Genomic DNA, 12,863 nt, shown 5'->3' on the forward strand with positions numbered 1-12,863 from the left:
CGCATAATGAATTGTTTAAAAAATATCAAAGTTCAAAAACGGTCATTTTTGACCGAACAGTACAGCAGGGTTAAAATTGCTTTGAGGTAGATTATTAACCCTTCAGGTGCTTTTCAGGAATTAATGCAAAGTTTCATAGCAGGAATGAAGAAATTGATTTTTAGAAGACTTTAAGGCCACTATTTGGCCATGGATTGCCATGGAAAACATCAGGACCATACGATCAAGATCTCAGGGTACCGACTGGGTTGAAGAGGGAGCCCCCAAACTCTGTTAACTATCTAGATGCTGTAGTCAATATTGACTACAGCATTTAAGATGCAGATGCAGCAAGTTGTCAGCTATAGCGTACAGCTGACAGCTACAGGATTGTCACCCGTCGGGAGATGCTAGTCTCTTATAATGCAGGTCAGTAAAAAGACAGATTGGTGGTGACTGAGTGGCTATACTTAATGACTTAGCAATAGTCCAATATTTACAATACACTTTATCTAGGAGGAATTTTAATTAAATGAGCTAGTGAGAGAAGTTAGCATAATCTAAAGGTACCGTCACACATAACGATATCGTTAACGATATCATTGCTTTTTGTTACGTAGCAACGATATCGTTAACAAAATCGTTATGTGTGACAGTGTCCAACGATCAGGCCCCTACTGGGAGATCGTTGGTCGCTGGGGAATGATCAGGACTTTATTTCGCCGCTGGATCACCCGCTGACATCGCTGAATCGGCATGTGTGACACCAATCCAGCGATGTCTTCACTGGTAACCAGGGTAAACATCGGGTTACTAAGCGCAGGGCCGTGCTTAGTAACCCGATGTTTACCCTGGTTACCATTGTAAAAGTAGAAAAAAAAGACACTACATACTTACATTCCTGTCACGTCCTTCAGTGTCAGCTTCCCTGCATCCCCCAGTGTCAGCGCCGGCCGGCCATAAAGCAGAGCACAGCGGTGACGTCACCGCTCTGCTTTCCGGCCAGCGCTTACACAGTGCAGGGAAGCTGACACGGGGGACGCGACAGGAATGTAAGTATGTAGTGTTTTTTTTTAACTTTTCCAATGTTAACCAGGCTAAACATCGGGTTACTAAGCGCGGCCCTGCGCTTAGTAACCCGATGTTTACCCTGGTTACCCGGGGACTTTGGCATCGTTGGTCGCTGGAGAGCTGTCTGTGTGACAGCTCTCCAGCGACCACACAATGACTTACCAACGATCACGGCCAGGTCGTATCGCTGGTCGTGATCGTTGGTAAATTGTTAAGTGTAACGGTACCTTAAGAGTAGAGACAGTTACAATACTCGATTTGACTACTTCTGTAATATCATCTCTCTCTTCTATCCAGTGCCTTTTATTTGCAGAAATTCAGCTACAGATTTTCATTTGAAGAAGTATATAGGAAAAGTCTTAAAAATAATAGTGGTAGCTTATGTAACCGATAGGGGCTCTGATGAAGAGGATATGGAATTAAATATGACGTTTCTGTGTCTGTGCTGCCTGGATGCATTTTGATGTATTCAGGTAAAAGGAATTCATTGTATGTACACTAGCTGAGACAGCTGTGATATATTACTGTGCTTTGCTATGTATTTTTGTGGATTATGATAACATCACTTGGGGGTTTGGAATTATATGAGCTTAAAAACAGTTTCTTGTTTAAAAAACAAGTCACATTCGGAAAAGTCAAGTCTGTTTATAGCAATGCCAACATAATTTCTTTACTTCCTTGGTTTTCTAAATCTATTATTCTAGATTATCTCCTGGTATCCTAGGTGAAAGCAAGGAAAACAAAGCAGGCATTAATAAACAAACCATCTAGTCATGATGGCCTAGACTAAGGTGTAGGATACACCAATGCAGAAAAGCAAACAACCATAAGAAAAATGGTGCTATAACGTCCAAAAAATGATATTAAATAGCTTTATTAGGTATCAAAATATATAAGACAGGAAATTGGACAATAGCGGGTTAAAAATTGCCAACAAGCTACATGGAGCGCATGGACTTAGACAAAAATCCCCATAAACAACCACTGAATGAACAGACACTGAAGAGAGCTACCAGCACTAAAATCACGCATGTTCCAAGTAAGTAGCAGTATATCATATGTTAAGTCAGAAACATACAGATAGAGGTATAGGTACAGATTATTGTGCACAACAATGTCCACTAACGGTGGCCCAGATAGATAACATACCGGTAATGTAATACAGGGACTTGCTCCCAAAAATTCACAAAAGCTCCTCCACACCACCTGGAAGACCAATTATCTCTGGGGCTGGGAATTTCTTGGAACATATTAATAAATGGATCGATTATTATCTTCTACCTCTGGTCTCGGGCCTCCCTTCCTTCCTCAAGGATACAAGGGATCTCTTGCGCAGGGTCGACGGACTGCATCTTGAGGGTGATACTCTAATGGTTTCGGCGGATGTCGAGTCCCTGTACAGTTTAGTGCTGGTACTTCTATTCATTAACCCGCTATTGTCCAATTTCCTGTCTTATATATTTTGATACCTAATAAAGTTATTTAATATCATTTTTTGGACGTTATTGCACCATTTTTCTTATGGTTGTTTGGTATCCTAGGTGGAAGCATATCATTCGAAAATATACTGTTATTTAGATTAAGTATTAATTGCAATTTTTTTTTTCAGTGATTTTCCAACTTGCTACTGAACCTCATAATAGGATGGTACTTTTGGGCAGAAATCACTTCTCAGTAGTCATCTCATCATTAAACTCAGAATTATAATGAAAAACATAAACTTCTAAATCACCATAAAATGGCTGCTGCATTTTTTGCCTAGGCTATTAAACAGGTACCGTATATACTCGAGTATAAGCCGAGATCTTCAGCCCACTTTTTTGGGCTGAAAGTCCCCCTCTCGGCTTATACTCGAGTCATACCCAGGGGTCAGCAGGGGAGGGGAGCGGGGGCTGTCTAATTATACTCACCTACTCCTGGCGCGGTCCCTGCAGGTCCCTGGCTTCCCCGGTGACGGCAGCTTCTTCCTGTACTGAGCGGTTACATGGTACCGCTCATTACAGTAATGAATATGCGGCTCCACCTCCCATTGAGGTGGAGTCGCATATTCATTACTGTAATGAGCGGTAACGGTGACCGCTCAGTACAGGAAGAAGCTGCGGCACCAGGAAGCAGGGACTGCACAGCGCCAGGAACAGGTGAGTATAACGGGGAGGGGAGCGCTGCGCTGCACGATATTCACCTGCTCCCTGTTCCGGGTGCTACTCCATCTTCAGCAGTGACTCTCAGGTCAGAGGGCGCGGTGATGTGGTTAGTGCACGCCCTCTGCCTGAACGTCAGTGCAGAAGATGCTGAAGATGGAGTGGTGCCGTAACAAGGAGCAGGTGAAAATAGAAAGTGCCGGGGGCCTGAGCGATGGAGAGGTGACTATATGATTTTTTTTTTACTGCAGCAACAGCAAATGGGGCAAGTGTCTGTATGGAGCATCTTATGGGGCCATAACGTTTGTGCAGCACTATATGGGGTCATAACGTTTGTGCAGCACTATATGGGGCCATAACATTTGTGCAGCACTATATGGGGCCATAAGGTTTATGCAGCACTATATGGGGCAAGTGTTGTATGGAGCATCTATGGGGCCATAACGTTTGTGCAACACTATATGGGGCAAGTGTTTGTATGGAGCATCTATGGGGCCATAACGTTTGTGCAGCACTATATGGGGCAAGTGTCTGTATGGGGCCATAATTAACGTTTGTGGAGCATTACAGTATATGGGGCAAGTGTCTGTATGAAGCATCTTATAGGGCCATAATCAAGGTTTGTGCAGCACTATATGGGGCAAATATCTTTATGGAGCATCTTATGGGGCCATAATCAGCATTTGTGCAGCATTATATTGGGCAAATGTGTCTATGGAGCATCTTATGGGGCCATTATTAACCTTTATGCAGGATTATATGGGGCATATTTTAATATGGAGCATCTTATAGGGCCCATCATGAACTGTATGGAGCATTATATGGGGCTCCTGATTCAATATGGATATTCAAAAACACTTAACCTACTGATGTCTCAATTAATTTTACTTTTATTGGTTTTTTTTTTTACTTTTGACATTTACCTGTAGCTGCTGCATTTCCCACCCTAGGCTTATACTCGAGTCTTTGAGTTTTCCCATTTTTTTGTGGCAAATTTAGGGGGGTCGGCTTATACTCAGGTCAGCTTATACTCGAGTATATATGGTAATTAAAACAGGTAAGTCCCTCCTGTAGGCTGCACTCAGGTATGGACTGAGGCTGAAATTCAGCCCTGGCATTTGAAATCACACAGGCCCATGTTGTCCCCGTCCCCATACACCAGATGGGCTATATTACTAATATTACCCTGGATGGAGGAAAGAAAGATTTTCTACAAGACCAATATTTCTTCTGATACCTGTGGCCTGCTGGGGTAAGTGACGGAGTCAGTGACTTTGTGCTCCATCACAACTCCTAACAGTATGGTTGTCTTGAGAACACCGATTCTGTTAACAATGTAGCAGACAAGGCAGCCCATAACCAGACAGGCCCTTCTGGCATTTGCCAGAATTGCCAGATGGCCAGTCCGGCCCTGGCTGCACTATATCTGAGGTCATGTCAGCATTAAGTGGCTAAAGCAATGTTCTTCAATGTGTAATAAGTTGTCAGGCCTTTCTTTGGCAATTCACATAAGTCAAATTACAAATTATTTAAATTCGTTGCGAACTGAAATTTTCATAAAATTCAATTCCAATTTCATTTACATTTAATCGATTCAATCAACTTTAATAAATATAATTTACAATAGCTATATGGTCCTAAAATACCATGCAAATATGATATTCCAATAAAGAGACACACTTGAAATTCCAAGGAATAAAATGCATTAATTATGCCTAAACACTTGAAAAGAAAGGGCATTGAGCAGAGCCCAAACAGAGTATATTGTGCCCAAAATAAATGTATTTAATATACAAAAATGAAGCAAATAAACATTAATAGCAAGGTGTTTCTTCTATACTATGTAGGGACATCATATTCCCCATGATGAAGGAAGGACAAAACATGCGTTGGGATGACGGGATCATTCTGTTACCTTCAGCAATACAAGTACTAAATTACTGTTTTTTACTTGGTTGACAACTTGCTCAATGTTTAGGGAATTGTTCATCTCATTTCTAAATAAACCAGTGACTGTTCTATATCATATATTAGCTCTGTTTGCACAAGTTCTGTTTGGTTCCTTTAAAGTATATTTCCCTGCATAGTATAGAAATACCTTGCTTTTAATATTTAATAACTTAGATTTTTGCTTAATTTTTGTATATTTCATAAACTTATTTTAGGCACAGTATATTTTTCCTATTTGGGTTCTATAGAATATGTTTGATATTTTCATAAATAAACTCAAATAATATCGACCAAAAATGATGACTATCATGATGTACAATGTGTTACAAAAATAAAACTATCTCCGAATCACTGGGATATGTTGAATCTTTTCAGAGTTATAATCTGATAAATTGGCACTGGTCAGAATTTTTTAAAAATCGTCCTGTTCAGGAACATGAAAACAGGATGGGGGTGAAGGGGTTAATGTACTTTAAATGTACAAAGTTTTTTAATAGACATGCACTGTTGTTCTGTTTGATGGTGCAAACAATTCCATATATAATTCCATTTATAATAAATGTGGACTCTCCACTAAATATATTTGTTATGAATTCCCAAATTCACAAAAAGTTCCATCCATTCTGTTATGCTCATCAAACTACTATTTAGAGAACAAACAGAGCATATGTGCCATAAAAAAATAATTTATTGAATATATATTAAAATAGGTAAAAAATACAATTTAGAACACCAGATGCTGCTAAGCTCAAAAGAAGGATTCCTTCCAATTTAAACTATTGTGAGCCTATGCATATACTGCACATTAAATTACATATAGATTCACAGAGCCTGATGAAGTGCGTTAGTTACTAAGTATTCTCATCCAAGCAGATTTGCTAAAGGCATGCGAATAAATATCAAAATATAGATGTAAATACTGTAACTGTCCGTAATCCAGTCCATCAAAATAGATGTAGTGGCTTTCAGTAACAGAGTCAATTTGAGCAGTGCCTCGGCCGGCAGCACGTGCTCTCAGGAAAATGATTCTGGAGGTTTGTCTCCGTTCTATGGTAAGCATCCTGAATGACAGGCTGCAGCATGGTGTCAAATAGCTAGTCTAATAGCAATCTTTAATGATAATATGTACATGTATTCAAAACATATTTAAAACCAACTTATATTTACCTAAAGGCAAATAGCTCGATCTCAGTATTCAAACCTTTTGACTTTGGCATATCCAAGTTTTATATATTGTCACTTTACGTTTTTTGACCTGTAATATTCGTTAACGTTTTTTGTGCCATACTCTTCAAAGTAGTGCACATGGTTCATGAATTGTGCGCAAAATAAAAACTTTATTTTTTGTTAACGTTTATTGCAACACTTTAGCCCAAAACTCAAATGTCACAAAATTTGTGCAAACATTTCAAGCATACATAAAATTGGGTAGGGGGAGTGGAGTATATTTATGAAAAAATGTTGCTATTTTTTAAAAATTCATGAATCAGCTAAAAAAAATCTGTAAAACCCAAACCTTGCCCAAAATTATGGACATTAAAAGAAAAAGCAAACATGAAATGTGGTGCCCAGAACTGGACACAGTATTCCAGATGAAGACTGACAAAGGAGGAGTAGAGGGGGATAATTACTTCATGTATTCTAGACTCTATGCTTCTCTTAATACATCCTAGAACTGTGTTTGCCTTTTTTTGCTGCTGCATCACTCTGTTGACTCATGTGCAGACTGTTATCTATTAGTATACTCAAGACTTTTTCACATGTGTTGTTGCTTAGTTCTATTCTTCCCATTCTATAGATGCAATTTTGTTTCTTCTTACCCAGGTGTAAAATCTTGCATTTCTCCCTTTTAAATAACATTCTTTTAGTCACTGCTCGTTGTTCAAGCTTATCTATATCCTTCTGAGTCCTTTCTCTGTCTTCTCTAGTGCTATTCATCCTAGCTTTGCATCATCTGCAATTTTGATTAGTTTACCTTCAGTTCCCTTATCTAAATCACATATAAAAATGTTCAACCACACTGAGGACAGGACAGAGCCTTGTAGTACCCCACTTTAAACATTTTTCCAATTGGATATGCAACAATTTATTCCCACTGTTTGAGTACAATCGCTGAGCCAGTTATGAATTCACCTAACTGTAGCCTTGTTAATCCCATACTTGGTCAGTTTTTCAATAAGGGTAATATGAGATTCTTTATCCCATGCTTTGCTGAAGTCGAGATATAGTATATCTACCACATTTCCCTTATCCACCCAGTCAGTGATTCAATCATAGAAGGAAATTAGATTAGTCTGGCATGACTTGTTTTCTTCAAACCCAAGCTGGCTTTGGTTAATTACTGTATTCTTATCCAAGTACTTACATACATGCTTTTTAATAATTTGTTCAAATATCTGTCCTGGTATAGAAATAATTCTCACTGGTATGTAATTTCCTGACTCCGTCTTCTTACAGAGTAAATGAAAAACCAACAAAAACTAGACAAAATAGAGAGAGAACGTAAAAATCACAAGCCCAGATCTTAAGGAGGGGAACACATAGCATTAACATGCATTTCTTTTCCTCTCCTAAGGGTTAAATGGTGGAAATGGGTTTCCTGCCAAGATTCTCATGATTTTTCCCAACAAGAAAGTTAGAGATTGGCTGGAGCACATAGTCAGCTGTTCTTTAAAGGGGAAGATTGTGTTTCTCCACCTGTGATGCATGCTGATAGGGATATGTGTTGGTAAATACTGAGCGGTGGGAGGATATAAGATAGCAGCACTGATGACTGATATAATACATTGGCAAGAAAAAGTGCTGCCTCAATCTCCCTCCCTATTGAAGAATAATTGCCACAGCCATGTAGGTTAGTCGTTCAGGGAACTGAATGGACAGCAAGTATTATGAAAGGTAAATGGGCTTAGGCTTTGCCTATGCTGCGGTGTTGGTTGTAATTACTTTATTAAGTGAAGTTTTGCTTGGTATGTCTTTGGAATGAGGGTGGAATGAGGGTGGAAACCGGAGTACCTGGAGGAAACCCACGCAAACATGGGGAGAACATACAAACGCCTTTCAGATGTTGTCCTGGGTGGGATTTGAACCCAGGACTCCAGCGCTGCAAGGTTGCAATGCTAAGCCACTAAGTCACCGTGCTTCCCTATTTGTTAATAAAGGCCGTGGTAAAACTTATTTCCATTAAGTCAATGTGTAACTATTGGTTATCTTCAATAGTGTAGAATATAGAAAAGTCAACCTTTCAAGGTTCGATTCGGAACTGCAAATGTCCCGATGTTCACAGAACATGATTACCAAATGGTTTGACAAACATACCAGAACTTCAATGGGAGGCAAAACTAAACTCATAGACAACACATTCAAGGGGGTCAAAAAGCTGCCAAAACAGCTCAAATTAGGGAGCAAACACCAGGAAAAGTAGCATCAATTGACACTATAAAAAAATAATTAAAAAAAAAATTAAGTGGGTTCCCCTGTACTTTTGATAACCAGACAGAAAAAGCTGACAGCTGTTAGCATTAGAAAGGCTAGTTATCAAGGATAGAGGGTTCCCATGCTGTTTTTTTAAAATATTTAAATAAATAATTTTGAAAAACAGCATGGGGTCTCCCCCAATTTTGACAACCAGCCTAGCTAAAGCTGGCAGCTGGGGAATGGTAAACTTAGGCTGGTAAGGGGCCATGGGTATTGGCCCAAAGCCTAAAAATAGCAGCCCACAGTTGCCCCAGATAAGGTGCATCTTTTAGATAAAAAAAAGTAATTGAAAAAAATGCGTGGGCGTTCCTCGTAAATTTCATAAACAGCTGAAGGAAGGCTGACGGCTGGGGGCTGTTGTTAATATTCTGGGAAAGAGACAATATTAATAAAGGTTCCCAGGCTATTAATATCAGCTCACAGCTGTATACTTAGCCTTTCTTAATTATTAAAATGTTATTTTTTTTCAAATATATATTTATTTATAGCACAGGCGGCGGTTGATGAATACTGTTATCAGTTGCACTTGCTCCAACAGTTAACTACAACTCTCAACATTGTCCAATGCTAGTTATGATCGCAGTGCAAGCAGGGGACAGTGATGTGAGTTGTCTTCTTCAGCACCCTTTTGCCGGGGAACAGTGCAAACAGTGCCACTGATTCTCAGGCCTTGGTAGGTATCACACTGATGACACAGGGATGTAATCCTTGTGTCATCAGTGTGCACGTGTGTGGGACATTTTGCAGCCTGTGCTGCAACTCTGAACACTGTCTTCTGAAAGAGTACTTAGAGAGCTCGGTCATTTGCTGAACTTTGGCCGACTTTTGCTGATTTTTAGGAAAAAAGCTCGGGAATCCGAACACAAATCCAGATGTGCAAAGTTTGTGCCCAATTTGAGATTGGCGACTGTTTTCTGAACAAATTCGCTCATCTCTAGTGTCGAACTATGGTTTGTGGTAATTAGTATGCAGTGTAATATCATGAATCATGCCTAATGTATATTATTTGGAGATGTATCGCTTGATTGATGTTGCCCAAAGTGCAGGCAGCATGAATCAGAATCTCTCGGCACTTTTGCAGCCAAGTATATTTTTCACTGCAACACGATGGCGTTTCAGAGGGAGTGTACATTAAAGATCCGATTGTAGTTGGCGACTTGCCCGCCTTTTCTGCTGGTGGGCTCTTCCCTGCACCCCTGCTGGTAATTGATAGGTGTCTCGCTATATAGAAAAAGGTGACCGTTTTAGAAAAAATATACATGGCTTCAATCATGCAGCTAGGCTCAGATTCACTCTGCCCACAGTTTGGGCAGCATGAATCAGATTCCCTTTAAAATGCATTGCAACATTCTGGATTTTTATTTCTTATAGATTCAAGTAGCACAAAATAATAATGGGTCATTTTGAGCTAAAAATTATCACTCACACACTGCTGTGATACCATGGAAAAGCAAAGGTTCTTCTCCCTTACCTCACTGTTGTCACCTTTTACCAGCAGAAGGCAGAAAGCATAACATAACAATATTCAAAAATGTTCAAGAGCGGGGGAACCAAAGCTGCAGTAGAAGCAATGTAAGCGAAGCATTTCAATAAATTTAGATCTTAGCCATGAACCCATCCCTTTAACACCCCTACTAAGGGCTCATTCAGATTCATTTTTCCGCAAACAAGAAAAATGGCCCCAGTTTCATTAGTAATTTTGGTCAGACTTTCATCAGATTTTCATTTGAGTTTCATTCAAGTTTCGTCCGAGTTACATCAGTTTTTCTCATATGCAGAAAAAAAGTTTCACTACCTTTTCCTATCTAGATAGCAGCGAAGTGCTTCACTGTTTAACCATATGAATGTAATATCATCTATAAACTTATGCCAGAGGACCAGGTTCTCACAAACCTCGCCACCTGGTTAGATGGTTATGCTTTGCCTATTTATTTGCCGCTTGATTTACAGGTACCAGCAACATCGTGATATATTATAATTAACTATTTAGAGAAACTACCTGAAAACATCCAAGTAAAAAATAGGAGAAACATTAAATTTCTTTATTCATACGTTCACTGTTCAATTTAGTAGAAAAATGCAAAAATTGAAAGAAACGGATAGCACTCACCGGTTAAAAAAAGTCTTTATTCCAATACTGTAAAACATCGGCATTGGGAGGATGGAAGCAAGAGTGGAATGGATGACAGCCGTTTCACGCTGCAGTGGCACTTCTACTGGTGTGACCAGTAGAAGCGCCACTGCAGCGCGAAACGGCTGTCGTCCATTCCACTCCTGCTCCTATCCTCCTGATGCCGATGTTTTTTTTTTTTTGAACCAGTAGTTTTTTATTGGAATTTTCAAAGGATAACAGAAGCAAGCAGTCAACAAAAAAAGAGGTCAGATTAATCATGGGGAAGGTATAAGGGATGGTGGGGATGGGGGGTGGGGGGGAGTAGGCAGCAATACAACTTATCCAGTGTAAGACTCAAAGTATACAAACAGCAATCACGGCAAAGGAGAGAAGAGTGGTAAACGGAAAAATTCTCAGTGGGAATCAGGGAGGGACATCCACAGTGTTATAATTTGAGGTGATCCATGGATCCCACCAATTCAGAGCCATAGTTTTGTGTTTCAGATCATGCGCAAGCATGAGTTCATATGCACAGTGTAGGTTCAAATGAGATATTGCCTCAGAAAGAATAGGGAGGGTCGGAGACCTCCAGTGCACAGCTATTGTCCGACGAGCAGCTATGAGGGTATTGGTTATGATGGGTCTCAGAGTTAGGGGGAAAGAATCCAAGTCTAGGCCCAACAATGCTAGGGGGGCTGTTAGGTCCAGGGGAAGGCCTGTCAACGAGGACAGAAGGGATTCCACCTCAACCCAAAACCGGTTCACACCAGGGCAGGTCCACCACATATGTATCTTCGAGCCTAGCTCAGATCATCCCTTCCAGCAGAGAGGGGAGGGGGAGGAGCCGGGGCCTCCAAATCTAGCAATCCGTGTTGGGGTCAAATACCTGTTAAACATAAGTTTTTTTGATTGCTCCAGATGGTTAATACACTGAGTAAAGTATGCAACATGTCCAGAGGCTGTTTGCCACTGTTCTAGGGTTGCAGTGAAAGCAAGCCTGGATTCCCATCTGAGCATGTATGGGAGTTTAACAGTGGATCATAGGGGAAAAGGGCTTTATATATGATAGTCACCCCATGGCGGGTGTGTCCGGACTGCTTGAAAAGGGCTTGTAACGGGAGACTGATCTCTGTGAGATCACATTCTGGAATGACAACCGTGCGGAGGAAATGTCGGAGACGAAAATAAGAAAACAAAGACGATGGAGGGAGGGAAAGTTTGGCTGCTAGGGTATCATAGGGTAGGAGCAGACCCTGATCCAGGAGGTCGCTGAGCGAGGATGTGGCTCCATCCCCCCCCATGCCGCAAAGGAAATCTCTCCCATAAGAGTTTCTACAGCTCGCAATGAAACGTAGCGATAGAGGAAAGGGAAACGCGACTTGCTGAGCCGACCCTTATGCCGATATTTTAAAGTATTGGAAGAAGTTTTTTTTTAACCGGTGAGTTTCATCCGTTCCTTTCAATTTTTGCATCCATTGTGGCTATTTCTTTGGAGTGGCACCCCGGTTCATGGAGCACTTACTGCTGTATATATGCTTGCAGCATCAGTTCATGCAGTTACCTGTGCACTGAGTGGGCTTCCCCGCTGTGCGGATTAACACTTTGTTGGAGCTAATTTAGTAGAAAAAGTTCTCTAGTACCAGATGGGACATGAATTTGAAAACAGAGATGATTGAATCATTTCAATATTTGAATTTATGGAATCATTCCTTCTAAAGACATGTTAACTTACCAATGCATAACAGCCTGACATAATTACTGCAGATTTGTTGAAATTACTTTTATGCAATAAGTCTCGTATCTCACCACATTTGCCATGTCCTATTTGACTGACACAGTGTAAGGCATTAATATGCCACCATGTTTAAACTACAATAATTTATTTAATTCTTTCATATATCTTTCTTTTTCTATTATGAATTTCCCACTTATCTGATTTGTTACTAGACCTGTGCAAATGATCAACTAAATCAGTGATAAAGTATTCATGTACTGTATCTAAATATTGTTCTCATTAGGATACATTTTTCATTGTTGAACAATTTCATTTTTTTTGCCCCGCGAAACTTCCACATTATTTTAAGAGATCAGATCTTCATTATGGGACCCGTACTAAAAAATAAATGAATTACACT

The sequence above is a fragment of the Ranitomeya imitator genome, chromosome 5 (genome assembly GCF_032444005.1).
Source record: "Ranitomeya imitator isolate aRanImi1 chromosome 5, aRanImi1.pri, whole genome shotgun sequence".
Lineage (NCBI taxonomy): Eukaryota > Metazoa > Chordata > Amphibia > Anura > Dendrobatidae > Ranitomeya > Ranitomeya imitator.